The sequence below is a fragment of the Perca flavescens genome, chromosome 1 (genome assembly GCF_004354835.1).
Source record: "Perca flavescens isolate YP-PL-M2 chromosome 1, PFLA_1.0, whole genome shotgun sequence".
NCBI classification, from domain to species: domain Eukaryota; kingdom Metazoa; phylum Chordata; class Actinopteri; order Perciformes; family Percidae; genus Perca; species Perca flavescens.
Genome location: NC_041331.1, coordinates 41,465,953 through 41,474,939, shown reverse-complemented (window position 1 = coordinate 41,474,939; position 8,987 = coordinate 41,465,953). Strand labels below are relative to the sequence as shown.

The 8,987-nt window shown below is 40.6% G+C and overlaps 1 pseudogene; it reads right to left on the bottom strand.

The window, feature by feature from the left end:
* Nucleotides 1-222: 222 nt before the first annotated feature.
* The window catches only part of LOC114556638 (interferon-induced very large GTPase 1-like), a 33,529-nt pseudogene continuing 24,764 nt past the window's right edge, over nucleotides 223-8,987 (bottom strand).

Below are 8,987 nucleotides of genomic sequence, written 5' to 3'. Positions count from 1 at the left end.
AGAGCTTGTTCCTTTGTGATTCTCCTCCAGGCCTCTGGAACATCAGCTGGTTTGGCTTCGTATTCTTGAGCAAATCTTTCATTGTATTGAACCAGGACATACTTCCAGTAGTCAGATGCCTTAATGGTGGAGTCAGGAGGAATGAGCCAGTCTGGATAGTAGTCCATGTAGTCCTTAAAAGGATGGTACTCCCAGTTAGTTTCTGTGTTTCTGAATTTACGGTCACTGTGCACATCTGTTGTACACAGTGTTTCAACCAGCTTCTCAGTTTTCACAAAAGTGTATCTACCGAGACCTTTTGGTCGATGAACAGCTGCATGATGTTTCTCGTGTTCTTTGCCTCCAGCCTCACAAGGAACTTTACAAAATGGACATTGTTGTCCACAGCCAAACACCCGCTTGAAAAGCTCATCTTGTGGTTTGATTGGAAGTTTGTTCAGAGTCTCAGTGATGTCTTCAGAGTTTGAGAATTCCTCCTGCAGCTGTTCCTTCAATTCACCCAATGATTTAATGAGGCTGTCTGTAAATGGATGACATGTGCTTTGGATTTGAAACAAGGAGGTTTTTTCAGCCTCCACTGAAATTGAGATGTCTTTGATCAAATATTTGCGCATGTTGAGCTTTGTGATGCTTTCCTGGTTATCTGCAAGTAGAACACCATCCTCTCCTTTAGAGGCTCATTCTGTGGCTTCTGTTATTTTGTGAACTATGACCTCCAAATTCCTATTCTTCAGTTTGCACAAAGTTTTGTCTTCTGACTTTTTTTGCAACATTTGCTGAAATATCCAATCCTTAACATATATATCATATGTACAAATGTACTTGACAAAACCCCCAAACTCTCCCTTTTGTAGCAACTCTTTCAGAATGTTGTACTGGAAAAAGGAACGTGAACTGTACTCTGCTGAATGGCAACTTGTCAAAATCTCATCTACAATGTCTATTCCCAGAGATCTACTGATGTACTCTTCAACAGCAGGTTTGATACAAAGTCTGACAAAATCATTTGCTTTTCGTTGGCAATCATCTCTCTGTTTGTATAAATCGATAAAATCTGACAAGTACTGAGGCTTGTACTTCTCCAGCTGAAGTTTTGGATCCCTATCTGACAATAATTTTCTGTGCATTTTAAGGAACTCTCTTGAGGCAATGCCACACATGTAAAGTTTCAGGTCAAACTCAAACTTGGGCTTGCACTGCTTGCTCCATTGTGTAAGAGATTCATCCACTTTTTCCAGAAGCTCTCTTATAAAAGAATCATTGTAGTCTCTTTCTGTTTTTGCAATATCATGGACAAACTGTGTGCCAGACTCAATAACACTGTCTGCAAAGCTCTGCAACTCTCTTTTTGTGTCTTTATTTGTCATCAAGGGCAGGTGTGTTTTCAAGTGTTTCTTTTTTGCCTTAAATGGATCCTTCACAATATCTTTTAGGTCTCCAATGTTATGTAGTTCCTCAGTGACATTATGATTTAATAAGTGTTTTCTCAACAGTTTTAAGATGCTTGCTTCTATGTTTTGTTCTTTCAGGCCGGACACATTTACAGTGACTTCAGCCCACATCTTTTCAAACTCATCTTCCAATTCTTCATCAGTCAGTTTTTGCTGTTTGCAGTCACTCAAAAGTTTCATAACTTGTTCTTCAATCATTCCTCTGTTGTTTCTTTGAATGTCCTGAGCCTCTTTTAAACTTTTTCTTAGCTCAAGTGCACAATCCAATTTATTGTCTACTGATCGTCGGATTTCATTTGCAAGACTACTGATACTGTTGAAAAATTCAGTTTTGAATTTCCCTATCAGATTCACATGTCTGTCTTTCCTTTTGTAGTATTCCTGCAGTTTCTGCTTCATTATTTTGTCTTGGACTGCTATTTCTTCTTCCATCTGAAATTTTTTTGATTGAACTAATTCATTCAAATGACTGAGATCAGATTTGTTGTCACCATCTGTGATATCCCACTCTGCTGCTGTCTGCCAGGAGAGAATCTCTTTTCTAAACTCCCATTCCCATTGATTGAACTCTTTGCAGACATTGTCGTATGCTTGAGCCGCAAGAGTGTTTCTGAAACTGAAGATGAAGTTCTCATATTTGACTGCTTTCCAGAGACTTCTCATCCATTTCTCGAAACTCTGGGATTTGTGGGACTTCATAGTGTTTGTCTCCTTTCCCTGTCTCCAAAAGATTTTTCTTTAAATCTGCTACAGCTTCACTGTAACCTGTGTTTACTGGTGCCATCGGTGGGGTCCCATGCCAGAGTCCTGGGATGTTCCAGTGTTTTTTTTTCCATGTCATAGTCCAGCACATCTGTGAAAGCTTTTATAGTGGGCTGCTTTTCCATTTCGGCTGCAATTTGAGTCATTTCATTGAGCTGGTCCAAGAAAAGTTTTCTGTCGGCCTTGGTCTTTGCGTGAGCTGAGACTCCACCAACATTCTGGTGCACAAAATGACAAACTGGCTTTTTACCAATTTCCTTCATTCTCAAGAAAGCGTGTGTTGCAATTTGCAGGACATCTTTCATTTCTGTGGAGTTCTCCATTGAGACATTGATAATGGTGACATCACTTAAGCCAATGACAAAGGTTGCCAGCTGGTTGTCATGCTCATAACTGTCCTCTAGTTGTGCCAAATGAGGAGATTTAAGACCTTCTGTGTCAATGAGAACTATAAAGTCACAGTTCAGCTGGCATTGCATATCCTCACTTACTCTGAGGAAGAGCATATAAGCTCCTCTTGTGCATCTTCCACTGCTGACAGGAAACTGCACACCAAACATGGTGTTGAGGAGTGTTGACTTCCCACTACTTTGAACACCCAACACCGTCAGTACCAACAGTCTGCTCTTCTCTCCAACCTTCCTGTGAAGCTCCATTAGCACATCTGTCACCCATCTCTCTGGGATGTTAGAAGCATCTCCATCTAAGAGCTCTAAAGGATATCCATCCAACAGCATTTCAGCAGCCAAACCAGGAAGACGAGATATTTCATCAGTAGTTTTTTATTTGAAGTTTTTGGAGCACAACCAAAAACATCTTTCAGGTTTAGTTCATCTTTGATTTGTGCAAACTGCAAACAAGCAACTGTGATAGATAGGATAGATAGACACTTTATTCATCCCGAAGAAAATTATAGAATACAAGCTCACAGAAGGCTTGTATCATGTGGATGCGCGACAGTTTTGTTGTCATTTCTTAGAATTTCTCATGAGGGAGACACTAGCTTTAGTGTTTAGTTTGTCAAGCTGTAACCAACAACTCTTTCTAGCTGTCAGTAGTTCCTTTATTTCCATTGTGCATTGCATTCTGGGATAACCGTGTCTATAAACACCAGTTAATCATTATTACAACAACACTACATGTCATCACTACATGTCATCACATCAAAAACACAGTTAGATGTACATTGTTTCCAATCAGGACACAATGTTATAAATATGATTGTAATAGTAGTATTATTTAAGAGGGGGCGGGGGGGTACTTTTATATGCAGTAATACTGTATCTCTCTAAAATACAATGGAGGTGAATTGAATTTATTTTGTGGTGCTCACATCTTTGAAACATTACATTTAAAAAAAGATCTCAAGTCATCCCAGAAACAATGTCCCCAGTTACTCTGGACAATCCATTCAACTCTTCGAAGAGCAAATAGTGAATGCAGGAAAGAAGCACTGATACAATTGTGCAGTTCTGCCTTCGGCCACTGAAGGCACAATTAATAAGACTTCACAATCACTGTAATAACTCCCTGCTATGGGATGGCAGATTTGCTCATTTGTTTTAAGCATCCATGTTCAAGCAAAGAAAATATTTTGCTCTCATTAACTGATTAAAACTGACTTGATAAGATGCTGTGTATAGGCTGTAATAAACACTATATGGAACATAAAGTCTGCATTAAAGGCAGAAATACCCCAAAAAATAATCTTTAAAACCAAATCAACAGCACTGTGTGAGACCTGAGAGACTGAGCTCAGTCAACTTTCAGTTCACTGAATTAAGGATAAAAAAATACCTTTGCCACATAATGATTGACAGGACTGCTGTTCGTTGTGACCTTTGAACACCTCATGAAGTCCGTCATAAAATAATAACAGACCTTTGCATCTGATAACGATTTTACAGCACATCTTAACTTATGGCTGTAAAGATATGAAATCTTATTTTATTAGATTAGATTCAAATGCATTGTCATTATGCAGAGTACAAAGACAACAAAATGCCCTTTGCGTCTAACCAGAAGTGCAAAAAAGCAGAAAATTTCAATGTGATATACAAAGTACAGACAGGCGGTGCATAGACAGGACAGAATCCAGGAAGTCCAGAATCCAGTTACAGAGGGAGGTACTGATGCCCAGTTCACTGAGTTTGGTGATCAGTTTGGAGGGGATGGCGGTGTTGAATGCTGAACTAAAGTCAATGAACAGCATTCCCACATAGGTGTTGCTATTGTCAAGGTGGGACAGGGCAGAGTGAAGTGCCGTAGAGATGGCATCCTCTGTGCTCCGGTTCTGACGGTAGGCAAATTGGAAGGGCACCAGTTAGGGTGGTAAGCAGGTCTTGAGATGGGCCAGGACCAGCCTCTCGAGGCACTTCATAATGATGGGGGTGAGTGCAACTGGACGGAAGTCATTAAGGTTTGTTGCAATGGAGTGTTTTGGCACCGGCACGATGGAGGTGGTTTTAAAGCACGCGGGGACAGCTGCTTGGGCTAGTGACAGATTAAATATGTCAGTCCAAACCTCAGTCAGCTGCACAGCACAGGCCCTGAGTACACGTCCGGGGATTCCAGCCGTCTTACGTGCGTTAGTCCAGCTCAGTGCCGCACACACATTGGTGGTGGAGAGAGAGAGGGGCTGGTGATCTGCAGAGACCACAGCCTTGATGGCCAACTCCTTGTTGTCCCCATCAAAGCGGCCATAGAAGTGGTTTAGCTCCTCAGCCAAGGTGGTGTCGTTGACAGCGGGGGTGGAGCTAGTGGTTTTGTAATCTGTGATGGCCTGGATGCCTTGCCACATGTGTTGGGGGTCAAAGTTGTTCCTGAAGTGATCCTCAATCCTTAGCTTGTGGTTGTGCTTGGCCTTTTTGATGCCCCTATTCAGGTTAGCCCTGGATGAGCTATAGGCTTATCACCCAATCTGAATGAAATGTCACGTGCCTTCAGCAGGAGTCTGACCTCACTGTTCATCCATGGGTTCTGATTAGGGAAAGTGGTAAACTGTTTGAGGGTGGTGACACTGTTGATGTTTGATTTGATGCAGTCCAGAACAGAGAAATGCCCCAAAAAATAATCTTAACAAAAAAAATATGTGATAATAAAGAGGCGTGGTTTACTTTATAGGATGTGTACCTGTGTATCTGGGTCCCATAACAGTGATAAACAACAAAAGATGTATCCTGGGATTCATTTAAACTTTAATTTGTTTGAAAAAGTAATAAATAAAATGGTTTTATTATTTGCCTATAAGAGACAATGATTTTGTTAATTGCAATTATTTCTGAGACAATTGTCCAGAAAAATTTGGAATTGTTACAGCTCTAGTCATATGCTTGAGTGCACAGACAGTGACTCTGAACAATGAACTTCACAAGACTTTAAGAGAAATAAAGTAGTTACCTTGGCTACCTTTGTCTCCACAAGCTCCTGTAAATAAAGACAATGTTATTACAGACAGTGTAATTAATCATGGATGAAGTCAACATGGTGTAAATCTGCAGTCTTTTCATTGGCTGAGTCTAGTGAACTTTAAATACACAGTTCAAATACTGAATCAATTTGAAGACAAACGTTTTCATGTTACAGCAGCATGACTTAAAGTGATATTCAGAAAAAACATTTAATTCTCTCATTTTTAGGGTCATAAGGTTCAGCTGCATGGTAGAGAGAAAAAAAACATGAAATCATATTACATTGTTTTGTTACCGATGTTGACAACTTGTGTGCACATTTTTTCACATATTTATTTCCAACAAAGTAATTCAAACTATTTTATGGGACTTCGGAGGTTTTATAAATAATACAAACAACACCGAAAAAGGGAAAATATGCTGTAAAGCTTATCTATTCACAGAAGGCTATCCTACAGTAAAAACATGTATGCTATGTTGGCTATTAATTACATTTTAGAAGAAAATATATGTATTACTGCAGGTAACAGAGGTTTACTGTTTGCATCTTAGAAGCAGAAACTGCAAGGTAAAAACTCAACAGCACTGTGTGAGACCTGAGAGACTGAGCTCAGTCAACTTTCAGTTCACTGAATTAAGGATAAAAAATACCTTTGACAGGACCAGGGGTGTTTCTAGGACTTGAGGAGGTTCGGGGCTTAGCCCGGACCCATTTAAATAAACTGAATACAGTGCTAGACGGCGATTGGCTTGCCTGCTTGTTACAGTTTTTCTCAATTGCTAAAACGCTAAAACCCATTGGCTGAACAAAGTTCTCAGTTGCTTGAACTCATTTAGCTAATTGTGCAGTCTGTTGTCAATACCTTAAACCATTTCACATTCTCATTCTCAAAACACACTGTGCACACCAATGCACACGTCATCCACAGTGGTAAACACAAGTGGCAACAATCAAATATAAATAGAGAACACATGTCATTGATTGAACACAACCACTCAAAATGGATTTCACTTGTGTCAAATGATGTGACACAACCAATATAAGCTAGTTCAGAGAGCAAACAGGTTGTTGAAGGTGGGAAGGAGAATGGATAGAAGTTTGTGAGATGCAGGGTACAATACTGTAAAAATAGGGGTACAAGGAGGAGAAAGAACAACAAAAATGAAAGCTGCGAGCAGCGATGGACGGGCCCTCGCGTCTCTGCGCGTGTCGGGGTTACCCGCGGACGCCACTCCTTGCAACCGCGCATTTGCGCGGCACTCAGACGCCGCGAATCGTCAACAATTAAAAGGGAACTCCCCGCCGAGTACAACGATAGCTCACACAAGACTCTACGTCATACGGTTCATTAGCTGTGAAAAGGGGCGTGGCAAAAGCGTAGGGGGTGGGTCAAACCATCACCAATGAAGAAGGAAGTCTGTGCTGAGTTCAATGATACCTCACACAAGACTCTACCTTAGATGGGTCAGCATTTATTCAAAAGGGCGTGGCTTAAGCATAGGGGGCAGGTCAAACCATGACCAATTAAAAACGAAGTCTCTGCTGAGTTCAATGACACCTCACACAAGACTCTACCTTAAACGGTTCAAATGTTATGAAAGGGGGCGTGGCCTGAGTAAGTGGGCGTGGTCATATAATAGGGGGCGGCTCAGTATCACACGTAGACCACACATTCTGAGTTCATGCAAATTGGATGATGTTTGTCATATAAGGCAGATTTCCTGTTGCCAGCGGGGGGCGCTATGACCAAAAGTCAATTTTGACCTGTAGGTGTCCTCAGGCCTGGACCCTTGTCAATTGTGAGAAATTTCGGGCAGATACGACAACGTACACTCAAGTTACAACAACTTCTTTGTTCATCGCTAAACACTCAAAATGGCCCCCACGCCACGCCCACACCGTCTGACGAAAAGTTTTTCTTTTAATAACTTTTCATCGTTAAGGTGTGAAATCTCTAGGAGGAGTTTGTTAAAGTATAGTACCTTGACTTTTAGGCCTACTTCCTGTTGCCACTAGGGGGCGCTATGACTTTAAGTAAATATCGGCCTTTATTTGTCCTCAGGGTCGGACTCTTATGAATCCTGAAAAGTTTCGAGGTAATCGGACAACGTACACTCGAGTTACACCCACTTCCTGTTTCGGGAAAGCGAACGCAAAAATGGCCGCCCTGCCACGGCCACGCCCTATGACGAAAAGTTTTTCTTTTAACAACTTTTCATCTTTAACGTCTTAAGATGGCACAGACCAAGTTTGAAGTTGATCGGATGAAATCTCTAGGAGGAGTTCGTTAAAGTACGACATGTGCAAATGGCTAAAATTGTACTAATTTCGAACATTTAATTCAAAATGGCGGACTTCCTGTTGGGTTTAGGGTATGGCTCTAATGAAGTTTTTTGTACATCTTGACATGTTACATATGTATACCAAGTTTTGTGAGTCTACGTTAAACGCACTGCAAGGGCTCAATTTTCTTAACTTTCTAGGGGGCGCTAGCGAGCCATTTTTGTGCGCCTATTCCCGAAACCGTTAAAATACGTAAATTTTCACCAGACTTGATGCGACCGCCAAATTTGGTGAGTTTTTGAATATGTTAAGCCCCTCAAAAAGGCAATTCATTTGACGGGAAAATAATAGAAAGAAAGAAAGAAAGAAAGAAAGAATAATAATTCCTTCAGTTTCAATAGGGCCTTCGCCGCTGATTGCCCTCGGGCCCTAATTACAATGAGCAAAGCAGAGTAGCAATTTCTGATCAATTTTAAGCTACTATGATAGAACATGTTTTTGTTCATCAAAAGACAAAGACGGAAATATATGAAATTTGTTTTGAGATTAAAAATGTACTTCTCCCTGAGAACTATATGTTTTGAACAATGTGTTTTCTATTTTTTGGTGTATTGTTTACTGAATGCTTGATAGTGTATATCATCTTGGTAAAACTGTTTTGAGGTGAAAGTTTCATTTTGCAAGAGGAGTCAAAGGTTTTGGAAATAGTTATTGAAGATGAGATTTTGTGTTTAATGTTTTCAGAAAATTATGCAAGGTTTCAGAAAATGTGTTTTAGCAATTGAGAAAAACTGTAATTGTTCATTTTAGCTTCCAGTTTGTAGATGTAAGTTAGATGGCACCAACATTTGGCCTAATCATAACTGGCCTGGCAACCCAAGGCCAAGGATTTGTTTTCAGATTTGTTTTTCAGATTATAAACCTGAAGCTGCACAGCTTTTTACAGCGAGAGTGAACACATTTCGGGGGTTTCATATTTGTCAGTCAACTTTTCAAAATACATTTGGGGCTACACTCAAAACATTTGGGGCTGAAGCCCCGGCAAAAATCGGCTGACGCTGCATCTGGACGGGACTGCTG